The sequence below is a fragment of the Cupressus sempervirens genome, chromosome 9 (genome assembly GCF_028749045.1).
Source record: "Cupressus sempervirens isolate cs-2001-9-10 chromosome 9, ASM2874904v1, whole genome shotgun sequence".
NCBI lineage: Eukaryota > Viridiplantae > Streptophyta > Pinopsida > Cupressales > Cupressaceae > Cupressus > Cupressus sempervirens.
This window is the reverse complement of record NC_143126.1, coordinates 479,508,803-479,525,520: the sequence shown is the minus strand read 5'-3', so window position 1 is coordinate 479,525,520 and position 16,718 is coordinate 479,508,803. Positions and strand designations below refer to the sequence as shown.

The window sequence follows — 16,718 nt, the reverse complement described above, 5'->3', positions numbered from 1 at the left end:
TTAACCCACAATTATTAGGATTTTTGTAATTTGGTATCGGTAGTTATGTAAATCTTGATATATAAGTTTGTGAATGACTAAGTTGAGTGATTCTCCTTATATGGTGATAGTTGTTTGGTAGCTCTCCCTTTGGCATCTTTGATCAGGAATGGATATAGTTGTTCGAATTATTTAGAATAACTAAGAGACGTGGGAGGGGGGTGTGGGGGGTGGGGGGGTGAATCAGTTATCCAAGGTCCAGATGTATAAATAAAAATTTTCACAGCTTAGTGAACCCATAAAACATTTATCATCATGCATGCATCCATAAGATTATGAAATCACTTAAAACTTGTAGGTTACTATCAAATCAATTTGTAGAAATGTAAATATGAAACATAATAGATTTAGCAACACACTTGACACAATGATTTACATGGAAATCCAATTTGGAAAAAACCACCAGTAACATGCTACTCTTTTTCACTCTTTTGAAGTGATGCCTTATGAAAGGCCAACCCTGTTAAAGGTTACAATATACATGATTAAATGTGACCCTTTTAAAGAATTTCAATCACCCTCTTAGGAATGAACCTTTTTAGAGGACTTTAGAACATTCACTTGGAATGTTGCTCGGTTAAAGAATTTACAAATGACTATTAGGTCAACCTTAATCCAAAGGATTTACCTTAGACATATATAATTGTTAGAGAGTAACAGTAAAGCTTGATCTAATTAAAACTTACAACTCCATTTGTAGATTACAAACTTGTGTTTCAATCCTCCATTTTGCTTGGCTTTTACACATTTAAGCTCTGGCAGCTTGTTCACCCTTCAAGCATCCATAACCTTAAGCCTTCTTTCTCAACATGCCAATGCAAACTCTCAATTAGGTCACTGAATGAAGCAATACCCTTGACTCCTTGTCTTTCTTAGGTTCTCACACATGACAACCCTTGCTTTTGACTAGCCACCCCTTTAAATAGAGAATTAATATCTTTTTTTATTCATTCTCCATCATCCAATTTAGGGTTAGGATAGATTAGGTAGGCTTCAATGAATCTACCCCTCATTTCATATCACTTCTAGAAACTTCTCCTTCAATCCTCTTTGAATTCATCTCAAAATGGTTTACCATGAATTCTGTGCCACCAACTCATGAATCTTATCTTCCACCTAGTTCACACAATCCAAGAAAACAAACTTTTAAGCTCAGATCCATCGAATTCACGATATTTCCAATAATGCTGACACTCGGCACTAACTACCTTCTAACGCTCGACACATACTATTTTTGGTTGACATCCTTTGTAAAATCACTTAGCATGAGCTAAAGTTTACTAGTGCTTGACATCAATTAAACTTTACTCGACATCCATTGTTTTTCTCATAATACACTAAAATAGACTTTTACTCGGCTCCAACAGATTTTTTGCTCAACTTGCACTAACTTTGCTTGACACCTACTATCCATTCAGTCAAGCTTGACATAATTTTTTTTTTTTAACGTGTTCTTTTGAACTTGCCTAGAGTAACCAACCTTTGGAACCTTGAGTATATTATCAATGAACTATGATATCACTGTCTTAACTGATTCTTGTACTCCTTTTTATATCATAACTCAACCTTTCCTCTAGGTGCGATTGTTACATCTTTTGATCAAATCCTCTTCATCAATCAAATAAGTGATAGCAATTAAATCATATAAGGAGTAGTCTTACTAGCAAAATAACAGGTTTGACATTAATAAAATAATAATAATTGAAACACATTTATCATACTTGTATCAATCTATTTTCAACAATCTCCTTCTTCAATAGTCTCCCTCTTTGACATTGATGGAAAACCAAACTAATCAACCAAACTGACTAGGTTAAAATAGTAAGACCAAAAAAATACCAAAAAGAAAATAATTCCTTGTATCAAAATCTCTTCCTCTATCAATAACTTTCATCTTCTTAATAGGTTACAAAAATCTATTCTATCATCCTTATGACTCCCTCTGAATTACTTGTCTACATTATCTTCCTTTTGCTACGTAAATATAATCAGTAGATACACTGTCAAAATTTCTCCTTCATATTGTGAATTAGGATTTCTCCCTCTTTGTTCAATCTCTTTCTTGCATTTCTCCCCCTTTAACAACAATTTCAAAGACTTGTCATCTTAATCTGTAGATATGAACTTTTTCAATTTCTCCCTTTGTCACCTTGCTTGTGATTGATTTATAGTTTCAACTCTTTGACTACTTTAGGTAGCTCCTAAAGTAAGATCCACTGCATCAATTTGTAAAATAGAGAAATTAGTTTTTTTGATGTAGGGCATGTCTTTTGTTACTTAGATAGCCTTTGATAGGGGTATCATTTACCTCTTAGATACTCATGAGCATCCTTAGGTAATGTTTTTGTGAAGATATCAACAATTTTCTTTTTTGTGTTAATGTATTCCATCTTCACCTCTTTATCTTGAACTAATTCTCTCAAGTAATGATACTTGATTGCAATGTGCTTAGTCATGGTGTGCATGATAGGATTCTTTGATATATTTATAGCACTTGTATTATCACAATAAAGTATCAATGGTTTAGTGATCTCTTCCTTCATACCTTTGAGTAGCTGTTTGATCCATATAATATTTGTACAATTTACAACAACAACAATATATTTAGATTCAATAGTAGATTGTGAAGTGCAATTTTGTTTCTTACTAGTCCATGTAACTAGTCTCTTTCCTAAGAAAAATCCTCCTCTACTAGTGTTTTTTTTCTATAATCAATGTTTCTAGACCAATCTACATTAGTATAGGCTCTTAATTCAAATTTCTCATTTTTCTTATAGTATAGACCATATTCCTCTATTCCTTTCAGATATCTCATTATTCTCTCTACAACCATCAAATGATTCTCTCTAGGATTAGTAGAGGATCTTGCAACTATCCCTACAAATAATACAATATCATGTCTACTATGTACTACATATTGTAATTTGCCAATCATAGACCTATATAATGTTTGATTCACCTTAGCTGAATCATCATTCTTTGACAATTTACGTCTAATCACCATAGGTATAATTACTAGTTTAGAATCCTCAAATCTAAAAAATTCCAGTATCTCCTTGACATACTTTGACTGGGTGATGTATATATCATATTTCATTTTATGTGTTTGCAAACCCATAAAGAACTTGATCTCTCCAAACATAGACATCTCAAATTCTTGCTTTATTTCATTTCCAAAAGCCTTACATAAAGCACCTTGAGCTCCAAATATGATATTGTCAATAAAATTTCAGATAAAAAAAAACCTTTTCCTTTCTTTATCTTCATGTATAGATTGTTGTTATCATCATTCCTTTTAAATCCAATCTTCACAAGATAATTATGAAGTCTCTCATACCATTCTCTTGGTGCTTATTTCAAACCATATAAAGCTTTGTATAATCTACATACCATGTTCTTATTGTTAACATCAACAAATCCTTTTGTCTATTCTATGTAATCCTCTTCCTCTAATATGCCATTCAAAAATGTAGGTTTAACATCCATTTGATAAACTTTAAAACCTTTGTATGTAAAATAAGCAAGTAGAGTTTTTACTCCTTTCAATCTAGCAATAGGAGAAATTGTTTCTTCATAGTCAGTTCTTTCTTTTTATTCTTATCCTTTATAGACCAATCTTGCCTTGTTCCTCATGACTTCACCACTTTCATCTAGTTTATTTATGTATACCCACTTGGTGTCAATAACATTTTTGTCTTCAGGTCTAGGAACTAGAGTCCATGTCTTATTTTTCTCTATTTGTTCAATCTCTTCTTCCATGGATTTTCTACATTCCACATCTTCTAAGGCATCTTTTACTATTTTAGGCTCTTTCATGCTCAACAAGCATGTATCATTTCTCAACTTGTTTATTTTCATTGGTCTAGCATCTTTATTTCCAATAATTTGTGTAGTAGGATGATGTCTCTTGACATATTTAAGGACAATCTTGGTTCAGCTCTAATTTTTTCATTTGGTCTATCTACTTCAGAGTCAATATGTACATCTTTGTTAGGTAGTTCAGCATCTCTCTCATGTACACTAATCTCTGAATCAAAATGTGCTTCAACTTCATTCTATAAGTTAGCATCTAAATGTAGCTCAGTTCCTAAATGCAACTTATCATTCATAGTAGGTGATTTAGCAGACACTAAAACTTGTTGAACTAATTAGTGGCTTGATTTTTAGCATCTTCTTCAGTAGACATACCTTCATAAAAATATACAAATGATTTGTATTCTTCTAGTTCTTTCATAGGTTCAGCCTCATATACTTTTGTATATTCATCAAATTTCACATTTTCACTTTCGACAATTTTATTAGTGCTAGTATTTAAACAGTTATAAGCTTTACTTCATATGGAATAACCTAAGAATATACCTTCTTCACTTTTTGCATCTATTTTGCCATTCCTGAAATCTTTGAGAATAAAGAATTTGCTTCCAAATACTTTAAAATATTTTATATTGGGTGAGTAATCATACCATAGTTCAAAAGGTGTTGAATGAGTACCTTTCTTGACTTGTACATGGTTCAAGGTATAGACAACTATACTCACAACTTTTCTCCACTATTTCAAAGCAACATTTTTCTCCATCATAAGTGTCTTAGCACAATCCATTACAGACCTATTCCTCCTTTCAGCAATTCCATTTTATGGAGGGGTTCTAAGAGTAGATGTCTGCCTTTTGATACCTTTTTCATTACAGAACATCCCAAACTCATTTGATGTAAATTCTCCTTCTCTGTCAAATCTCAAGAATTTTAGACTTTTACCTTTTTGCTTCTCAACTCTTGCTAAGTACCACTTAAACATTTGGAAAGCATTGAATTTTTATTTCAAAAACATAAATGTCATCATTCTAGAAAAACCATCAACAAGTAGCATAATTTACTTATCTCCTTTGTAGCATTACACTTCAATTGGTCCACACAAGTCACTATGAAAAATCTTTAGTATTCCTTTAGAGCTATGAGTTTTACTCTTAAAACTTGACTTTGTCATTTTTCCTAACTGACATTCTTTGCACATTGTATTATTAGGCTTCTTCAACTTAGGCAAACCTCTAACTTTTCTCATGCTACTTATACTAAACAAGTTATCAAAATTAACATGACATAACCTTTTGTGTCGTAGCCATACATCATCATATTTTACAATTAGATAAGTAGTATACTCTATATCAAGGTAGAATAGATTACTTCTAGTTTGATCACCCTTGCCAATCAATTTTCCATTAGTATCATATATCTTAGCAATCTTTTTTTCAAACTCAACCTTACATCCTGAATTATTTAGTTGTGACACATTCAATAGATTATAGTTACATCCTTCAACATAGTATACATTGTCACATAAAATCTTTTATATGTGTTTGATAGAACCTTTTCCTTTTATCAAACATGGTGCATCATTACCAAATATTAAACTACTTCCATCATGTAACAATTCAAGGTAATAAACTTACTATTATCTCTAGTCATGTGATGTGAACATCCACTATCAATGATCCATTTATTAATATTGTTCACACAAGACACAAGTGCAATTGCCTCATCCTCATTAGATTCATCTTTCATTGCAAGATACACCACTTCATCGTCATGTTCATCACAATTATCTTTTGTTTCCTCTTCAGAAATGTAGTAAGACTTCTTGCCTTTGTCTTTGTAATCATTTCTATCTTCATCTCTTCTAACTTTTTACTTGTCAACACCTCTATAGTTCTTCTTTGGACATCTAGCAGCAATATGACCAACTTCATTGCAATTGAAACAAATGATAGGTAATTTACCTTTAAACTTGCCTTTACCTCTATGAAATCTTCTTGCTTATAGTGCTTCAAGTTGATCTACATCCTCCTTATTTGTATCACTATCAGGTAAAAACACAAACCTATGTCACACTTTTGTAAAGGAAAAGGCTAACAAAAGTATAATTGTTCATCTTCAATGACATAAAATTGGTAGTATTATTTAGAATTTAAAAATAAAGTAAAATAATGAAATGTATAGAAATGGTTGAAGTTTAAGATTATAATTTTTAATAATTATTTGGAATAAGAAATGATTTAATTTCCTAATTTTTATAGACAATTTTTTAGTTGTTGAAAAATTGTGAAAATTAGGGGTTTAGTTCCCACTAGAAAACTATATAGAAATAAACTTATTTTCATTTGAACACGTACTATGTTATAGATAACACATATAGCTAGAACAATAAAAAATAAAAATTGACTTTAGACCTATATTTTCTCCTTTATAGTTATTCAAATTTCAACTCACCTAAAATCGATAGTTTTCATCTCCCACCACATTTTTCAAAACAAATCTATTCTAACAAGAAGAAAAATTATACATTTTAAAAAAAGATTCTCTCCTCTAGAACGTCATATAATTTTTAAATTTTTTTGATGTGATTAATTTTTTTTTTCTCAAAATCAACATCTTTTTGAGTGTTAAAATACATCCTTGTAGAATTTTTTAATACAATATACTATATCTAATTAAAACACTCTAAACTCTATATGATAATATGCTTGAGTTTGAGATCTATGAAATGTTGTTTATATTTTACTAAGAACATATCATAAAAAATACTAAGAGTTATTGAAATGCCAATTTTTTGAAATAACTTTATTTTTTTAGTAATTCGATACAAACTAGTATAAAACATGCATTTAATAGACATTTCCAATTGGAAAAGTGTGAGACCATATATAACTTAGCTAGAATTAATTTATCGAGATCATATGTTTGAGATTAGGATGTGTGGGAAAGAAGTTGGAATAGATTTTGAAATGCTTTTGAGGTATTTCAAAACTACATATTTTTCATATTGCCATTCTTTAGCACATCACGATCCTAAACATACCCATGGAAGGTGAGGATGTTGATCATACTCTATATAGGAAGTTGGTTGGTAGTTTTATGTACTTAAGTCATACTCGACCAAAGATTTATTTTGCAGTTGGTGTAGTTTCAAGGTTTTTAAGTTCTCTTAAGGTTCCACATTGGTTGGTAGCTTAGAGAATATTGAGATATGTGCAAGGAACTGTGAATCTAGGTATTTTTTACTCTTCTATTGGAGATCTTCAACTAGTTAAATATTTAGATTTAGATTGGGTAGGTTGTGCAAATGATTAAAAATCAACTACATGTTATCTTCTTAGCCTTGGTTCTGGTCCTATTTCATTGTGTAGTAAGAAGAAAAATACTATTTCTTTGTCTACAAAAAAGGCTAAGTATACCATTGCAAATGAAGAAACAAAGGAAATAACTTAGGTATGAGCTATTTTATTAGCACTTAAACAACATCAAATGGCCCAACCTTCTTTGCTTCATCATGACAGTCAAAGTGCCATGATATTGTCTAAGAATCCAATCTATCTTGGTTGAACAAAACACATTGATGTGTATCATCATTATATCCAACATTTTATCTAGCAGTAGCTAATACATCTTCAATATTGTAAGACAAAAGATCAACTTGTTGCTATCTTTACAAAGGCATTATGTGAGACTAAGTTTACATATTTCTTAGAAATCTTTTTGGCTTATGAGAAGTCAAATGACTATCTCATGGTTGCAAGTGAATAAATGATTTTAAAAGGGAACCTAACAAGGCTTTAGGCTAGGACCCATCTTTTCTAGATTATGGGGTGATCTTTTAAATAAATAATATAATTAATTTATGGGAGAATGTCAGAATAAATTAATTATAGGCTACATAGGTGTTTGAGCCTTCTAATGCATTATTTAATGCACTTGCAAACTTCATGTTCTTAGCCATAGTTGTTTGATATGGAATCATGCCATTGGCATGCAACTTAATGTAGTTTTTCCTTATAAATATAATTATGAGCCTGTCTTCATCAACACTCATTTTGGTGTGTTCTTTAGTGTGCCTCGTAGTTTTTATCTTCTCTATTTTTCTCGGATGCCACATCCATTTTGGAGGGTTTTAGGTGTTATTATTGTAGGAATATCACACATCATAGACTTAGAAAATGGTGGGGATCAAAGATTCAATCCTGATAACAGAGAATGGACTTCAATTGATAATTATATTCCTAGAATACAACATATATTTGAATTTTTATATGCATTTGGGAGATTCTTTGGTTTTATACATTGAGAGATTAGAGAATATGATTTAGAAAGAAGGACTTGATTTCTTTGGCAATCTCTCTTTTCCATTTTAATGAATTTCTAAAGCTTATTTTGATTTATGTCTAGCCTTTCAATTCCACCATAACAATTTTTCTAAGGTAGTCTTGCAACTTCACTAGTTCAATCATTTTTTATTTTTTTTCTTTTTTCTTTTTTCATTTTCATTTTCTATTTTCATTTTTAATTTCTTTTGAGGATGCCACAAGAACTAGATTTCTGAGTTAATCTTGTATTTTCGTATCGGTAAATTTCTTTAACTTATTTTCATTTTTGTGAATATGGATCAATATCTTAAGACGATCTAGACTGCATAGAAAAGTTTGGTAATTGTTGTCGCCATGGGGCAGAAGCAGAGGGAGGAAACAGGGGAGGTTAGTGGATAGTATGATACAATCCTATGAATCAAATTTAATTACTCATATTAGCATATAGTGCAGAGGTTGTAGCTTGTGGGTAATGCAAGGTTCATCAAATGATTACTATCTTTATTATATCTGTCAAAGATGCAATATAAACACATTTTTTTGGAGAACTATTTAATATGGTTTGGTAAACAATCAAATTCATAGATAATATTGATTAGTGAATTCATCATTCTCACAAAAACATTCCTTGGAAAATTGGAGTTGCACTACATAGGCTAAGCTATACAATTTACAACGAGATCTCTAAAATTCCTTATTAATTTGCTAATGTGGAAACTTAACCAAGCCAAATGAACAAGGGCAATTTGGCAAGAGAACTAGCAACTAATAGATCCCATTTGAATCACTTTATGGTTAAAGATATTGACAAAAATTATTTGCAAGGTTTGAGATATTGTATTTTTCATGTAATTAGTTGTTTCACAAGAATGTATCACTAATGTAGACATTGCAATAATTGATGCACTTGCTTTAAAGCCAACTTTCCTATATTTGATAAGGTTTTCATTATTAATCTATTCGTGTAATATAGAGGATGACCTATCTCATACAAACAATCAATATTTTTCTTCTTTTGTGAGTCATGATTTCAAATGCCATTATAGTCATGCTTTGAAATACTAATGTCAATATATACAGGTGAATGTGAAAGATGGAAATGTATTTGATAGATATACATTCACTATTTCTCCTTTGAGTATTTTGGTACTTGATAACATGTTTTATTTTAACTTATGATTCATGATTTAGAGAACATACATCTTGTCAATTATATTAAAAAATTACACTTTGTCCTAGGTGAATAATTGCTAACAGTAACAAATTTTTTATTGGAGAAAAATTTGAAGATGTTGTTGGGAGTGTACCAATAATCCTAAAGTATAATAGAATAATGTATTTGAAATATTAAAAAATGAGTTGTATGCTTGCTAATGTAAATCAAGTGGGTTTCCCACTAAGATGTGAATATAGTAGGTTAGTGTTTGCTTCTCTATTATGTGCCTATAATGATCTAGGACAGATATGATATGTGCTCTTTGTTTTTATTTGGGTTTAGGACCCTCTTCCTAGCTATTTTAATAAAAACAATATCAAATTTCCACAATTCAATTTTTATGATTTTTGTTTCAAGATTTGATTGTGTATATTGTTTGGCATCGAGACTAAGTCTGCAATTTTCTTCATACATAAATCAAATCTAAAAAAATAAATCATTAAATTGCAAGGTTTTCCCTCATCTTTGAATAAATTAATTGTGGAATTTTTCCAAGGTGATTTTTCTCAAAAACAAGTTGAGAACAATTGAAAGTGCAAAGTGTTGTTTGAAAAACTATTACAATTTAATATAATATATTATTATTTTAATCTATTCTTATAGAGTTTATTTATTAAAAATTCTACATGCTCCATCATATGGAAATAATAAACTACATTATTGGTGGAGGCAAAATATTTCTTTATTCTTCAAATGTAATTAATAAAAAATAGTATTTTGACAAAAATAAATAAGATGACTACTAAAAAAATCTTTTTTTCAGTCCCTCTGGACCCGATATCTACTTTCAACATCCAAACTTCACAACAACCAAGTAACAACTTGATATTTTTGAGTGTCGAAACCTCACAACAACCAAGTAGTACCTTGACACTTTCTAATGACCCCTTCTTGCATTTGGATTACTCATGTTCGCATGCATACCTCTGCTACCACTATAATGCATGGATAGAATATAATTTGGATACTTTCAATACGAGGTTGCTATTGAAAAAAAATCTAGACTTCAAAAATTTATATTTGTTTATGAGAATAAAAATAGAAACTTATAATTAATATCAGGTAAAATCTTGCACTGTTTAGTACCAGTGCTAGTGACTATAACTTACATGTAAGTTGTACATTATTCTAAATTAGACTTTACATAATGATACATGTTTATAAACCTATAATTTATTCACTTTGAAATCAAACATCTATCAAACATTTTCCTTACATTTCATTTGAATACTAAGTGCTAGTAATTATAAATCTGAATAGCTAATAATTATAACTATAGTTTACATGTAAGCTTTACATTATTCTAGATTAACCATGTCACCAATACTATCACTCATAACTTTACATTATTCTAGCTTAACCACGTCAATGAAACTATCACTCTCAATCTAGCTAATAACTGTAGCTTACATATAAGCTTTCCATTCCTCTAGATTAATCACATCGTTGAAAGTGCTTACATTAATCTAGATTAACCATGTCACTCTCAGTAGTGTAGCTCTGATTTATTCGATTGTCAACAAGCACAGGGGTTTTAATTTTCAAAGGAGATGGCTCCATCTTCCCTTCTAGCATTAGCACCACCTACCCCATAGTTGGCCTAATCTCCTCATTTCTTTCAATGCAGAGCAATGCTACAACACTTGCTCTTCTCACCTCTTCAATATCTTCGTCCTCAACAACACCCTTTTCCACAACATTAATCATGTTCCCCTTGTTAGTTTTGTTAGCTTGGACAACTGTTTGTCCATATGCTATTATTTACTATCTAATTGTTTTTGCTAACAAATTGGTTAGAGCAAGGACAATTATTTATTAAATAATTGACTTCTTTTAGAAGCAACTAGAAACCAATTTTTTTAGGGTTGGTAAGTTGTTTTATATCTCCACCGTCGATTGTAAATCAATCTCAACCGTTGGTTTACCAACGAGAGTAGTATAAAAGGGGGTCTAGGGGGCATTTGGAGAACAATGAAGTTTGGAGAAACGTTTGCAGTAATAGCAAACAGTCTTGCAGTGTTACCAAGGGCGTAGTGTTAGCGTTGGATTAGCAGTGGGGAATTTCAGCGGAATAAATTAGGAGGTTGTCAAAATTCTTCCACTGAGAGGTAAGGAATCTTTGTATCTCTTGATTTGCTAAAGTTTAATATAATTTCTCATCTGTAGAACTGGTTTTCCCTTAGGGGTTTTTCTAGGGACAATTTGTCCGAAAATATTGTGTTCATTGTGTTGCACATTTCTTTCCATATTTTATAAGTGAAGTTGTAGTTGTGTTATTTTTCGATATTAGCTGAGAATTTGTTTTTAGCAATTTAATAATCATTTATGATAGGAGATTAATAATCAGTGACTGCAATAGTTAGATTTTTCACATGGTATCAGAGCGTTGTTAAGGGTAGAAGAGTTTTTCCCTAGGAAAGAAATTTTGATCTCTTTAGATTTATTATTGCTTTAAACCCTTGGGATGGCTTCAGCTGGTTTGAGAGATCAGGATAGATTGGATAGTGCCTCAAATTTTGGTGTCTGGAAGGCCAGAATTTCTTTATTGTTGGAAGAGAATGGTATCAAAGATTATGCTACTAGTGTTGTACCTGTACCAATGGATGCAACATAACTTGCAGCATATAGGAAGGACGATGCCAAGGCGAGGAAGATAATCCTTGATGGTGTCAAGGATCATATTATTCCACATATCTCGGAGCTAGATACAACGAAGAAGATGTGGGATGCCATTCTGAATCTATACCAGAATGCTACCACCAACAGGAAATTGATTCTCAGAGAGAAGCTAAAGAAGACCTGGATGAATTAGGGAGAAGACGTCACAAGTTACCTCACTAGGCTCAAACTTGTCAAGGATCAGTTAGCAGCTATTGGAGATAGCCCTAGTGATGACGAGCTAGTGAGAATAGCCCTAAATGGGTTTACTAAACAATGGAGTGTCTTTGTTCAAGTTGTCAGTGGAAAAGATACCTTACTGAGTTGGGATTGACTATGGACTGATTTCACTCAAGAGGAGTTTAGACTAAGTCTTGTTAATGGGGCCAACAAGAGTCAGAAAAATGAGGTGGAACAAGAGAACATTGCCCTAGCGGGTAAAGGGAAAGAAAAGAAGGGATCTAGCAAAGCATCAAATTCACAAAGTGAGAAGAAGAAGAAGGACCTTTCTAAGGTCAAGTGCTTTGGATGTCATGAATTTGGCCACTATGTCAGTGATTGCCCAGAGAGGAAGAAGGGTAAGAAGCAGGTGGCAGCTTCAACAAGTGCAGAGGAACTCACCAGTAGAATGGAAAATGAGTTTGCACTCATAGCTTTTATGGTTAGCTCAACCTCACAGTGTGTTTGGTATATAGATAGTGGGGCGTCATTTCATATGACCGGAGTTAGAGAGTACTTCTCTAGTTACAAGGATGAGGACACCAACATCCAGATTTCTATGGGAAACTTGTCCAAACTCAACCCTGTTGGGAAAGGGACTGTTCAGTTTTAGAGGGAGAATGGAAAGATAATTCCACTTCATGATGTGTTATATGTGCCAGGCTTAGGTATGAATTTGATTTTTGTATCTGTTCTTCAGGATAGGGGGTATAATGTACTCTTTAGAGGGACAAATGTGTTGATTAAGCACAAGGATTGGAAATCACCCATAACTATTAGAGTTAGGAGTGGTCGCCTTTATAGATTGCAGTTTGATACTCCTAAGGCACTTATGAGCAACAATAATCCTAGAGATCTTGGAGAGCTATGGCATAGGAGGATGGGTCATATTCATCATGAAGCACTTAGATTGCTTTGTGAGATGGTGACAGGTGTTCCAGAGGTGAGCATAGAGCATGACGATGTATGTAAGGGATGTATGTTGGGGAAGTTTGCGAAAGCATATTTTCCAAGGAGTGACACCAGATCTAAGGGTGTTCTTGATCTAGTACATTCAGATGTTTGTGGACCGATGTCGACAAAATCTCTCAGAGGATATGAGTACTATGTTACTTTTATTGATGATTTCTCTAGAAAGACCTAGATATACTTCTTGAAGACTAAGGATGAGGTTTTCAGTTGATTCCAAGAGTTCAAGGCTCTAGTGGAGAACTCAACAAGAAAGAAGATAAAGGTTCTTCGGTCAGACAATGGAGGCGAGTACAAAGGAAATGACTTCTAGGAGTTCTGCACTAGAGAAGGAATCAAGAGAGAATGGACTGTTCCTTACAATCCACAGTAGAATGGAGTTGTTGAGAGGAAGAACCATTCTATATCAGAGGCAACAAGAGCTATGCTACATGACCAGGACATGCCCCATTACTTATGGATAGAGGCATGTAATAAAACAATTTACATTTAGAATAGAGTTCCACACAAGGTGCTAGGGAAGATAACACTAGAGGAGGCTTTCACAGGGAAGAAGCCAGATGTTAGTCACTTTAGGATATTCGAGAGTTTGGCATATTGTCATATTCTTGGAGATACACATACAAAGTTAGATCAGACTGCAGAGAGGGGGTACTTTGTTGGGTACAGTGAGACCTCAAAGGAATACATGATTTTCATTCCGGGGACTAAAAGAATTATTGTCAGATGGGATGTCAAGTTCATAGAGGACAAGGCATTCAAGAGATCCAGAGATTTGCCAGCAGATGATCAGAATGAGTAGCCAACAGAAGCTCCAAGACCAAGACAAGAGCAACAAAGCTCAAGTACAGTTACCAATACAAGTGTAGACTCAGTTAGTGAAGATTCACAAAGTATGGAGCAACAGGTGCAACAGGAAATGCATCTAGAAGAATTAGAGGTTGACATTTCATCCTCTATAGTTGGTAGTGGGAACCATGTGGTTCCAGATACACAAAGGGATACTCAGGAGTTTGTGGGAGCTCCTAGGAAGAGTACTAGATAGCGAAGACAACTAGCCAAGTTCAATGACTATGTGGCATTAGTTAGTCAGTTGGTAGATAGTGAGCCTTCTAGCTATGAGGAAGCTACAGAACAACTTCCTCGCTAAGAGGGAGTGTTAGTTTTGTTAGCTTGGACAACTGTTTGTCCATATGCTATTATTTAGTATCTAATTTTTTTTGCTAACAAATTGGTTAGAGCAAGGACAATTATTTATTAAATAATTGACTTCTTTTAGAAGCAACTAGAAACCAATTTTGTTAGAGTTGGTAAGTTGTTTTATATCTCCACCGTCGATTGTAAATCAATCTCGGCCGTTGGTTTACCAACGAGAGTAGTATAAAAGGGGGTCTAGGGGGCATTTGGAGAACAATGAAATTTGGAGAAACGTTTGCAGTGTTAGCAAACAATCTTGCAGTGTTAGCAAGGGCGTAGTGTTAGCGTGGGAATAGCAATGGGAAATTTCAGCAGAATAAATTAGGAGGTTGTCGGAATTCTACTAGTGAGAAGCAAGGAATTTTTGTATCTCTTGATTTGCTGAAGTTTAATATAATTTCTCATATGTAGAACTGGTTTTCCCTTAGGGGTTTTTCCAAGGACAATTTGTCCAAAAATATTGTGTTTATTGTGTTGTGCATTTCTTTCTATATTTTATAAGTGAAGTTGTAGTTGTGTTATTTTTCAATATTAGCTGAGAATTTGTTTTCAGTAGTTTAATAATCATTTATGATAGGAGATTAATAATCAGTGACTACAATAATTAGATTTTTCATACCCCTGACTAATTTGGGTTGCAGCCCATGGCGGAAAGTAATACATACTTTGAATCTTGCACATCTAAATCTAAAGTTCTTCTCCCAGAAATGATTTCCAAAAGCGTCATACGAAAGTTGTAAACATCGACCTTTAGAGTTATGGGAACACCAGAAATCCATTTCGGAGCTAAATAACCTCTCGTTCCCCTCGTTGTGGTCAGAATACAACTTAAATCCCTGTTCAAAAGCTTTGCCAACCTGAAATCAGGCAACTTGGGTCGGAAATCAGCATCAAGCAGAATGTTCTCAGGCTTTACATCACCGTGAATGATGCAATCTCTGCATTCGTCGTGGAGATAAAACAAAGCTCGAGTAGTGCCTAAGGCGATCTTGAACCGAGCTTTCCAGTCGAGTACCTTCTTTTTACTTTTGGAGTCGCTGGTGAAGAGTATGGAACTCAGTGATCCATTGGGCATGTAATCATACACTAGTAACCATACTTTGGCTCCTTGTGCACAAAACCCTCGAAGCCTTACTGAATTCCCATGTTGTATGTTTCCAAGTGAGCTGCTTTCCGCTCGGAATTGCTTCTCATCTTGGCTTGAACTGGACTCCAATTTATTCACGGCCACAAGTGCACCGTCCACAAGAGATCCTTTGAACACTGAGCTGAATCCTCTGCTCCCCAGCTTAGACTTGAAGTTCCTGGTCGCAATCTTCAACTCCTTGTAACTGAACATTCTAAGAAAAGAGTTAGAAGAATATTCTTCACAACGTTCAATAGTATATCGTAGTCGATCTTGTCACCTCCTCCACATTAAAAATGAAAAGACAGCTAAAGCAATGGTGGCCGCAGGGACAATACCAGTCACAAGATGCATGACGGTTTTGCGTTGGGATGACGATGGTGGATCAAACGTTGCACGGGCAGAGGCAGCGCCTACTCGAATGAAGACATTTGAATTGCTACAGAGTGATAGAGAATCACGCAAGTCAAACAGAGGTCTGGACCAAATTTGGCAGGGGCCCGAAGGTGGATTGAAAGCATAAGCAGCGCACGAGCAGTTGTTGAGGCAGGCTTTCTCGTAATCCGTCTTAGTGGGCGCTGGGAATGAAGAACCATAATCATTACACGATGTTGCGTTGGACTCGATGAATCAGTTGGTAGTGCAATTCAAGGGACTCTGGCGAACACAGCCACTGGACAACCACTCCCGTGAATCTCAGGCTTCATTGTCTTTTGGTGTGAAGCCATTAACACAGCTATAGAATTGAAAATTATTGGAGTTACAAACGCCGAAAGCGCTGCAGAGGCCATACACGGTGCATTCGTCACTGGGCAGAGACCAAAACATGCTCCATTTATTCCCATCGAACAAAGCAAGTCGAATATCTCCGAACTTGGTCAAGATGAAATGCATGGGCACATGCATCTTATGCATTGGTGTTAAACTGATAATACAAACTAGAGCTAGTGATTTCAACACTGACATTGATGTTGGCGGTAGTTAGTAATTTCTATCATTAAAAGCAGACAATCAACCCAACGTAGCCGTCCACAATCAACACTCCAGCCCACAACTCAGTCGTCTATCCACTACCCATAATGAATTACATAAAAGACACTCTGCCGTTCCAGCCGCCCATGTTTTTAATATATGAAATATTATATTTAATATAGTGTAA

At 33.8% G+C, this 16,718-nt stretch overlaps 1 pseudogene; it reads right to left on the bottom strand.

Moving 5' to 3' along the window:
* Nucleotides 1–15,058: 15,058 nt before the first annotated feature.
* Nucleotides 15,059–16,404, bottom strand: LOC149539410 (G-type lectin S-receptor-like serine/threonine-protein kinase At2g19130 pseudogene; annotated as a pseudogene).
* Between the last annotated feature and the right edge of the window lie 314 nt (nucleotides 16,405–16,718).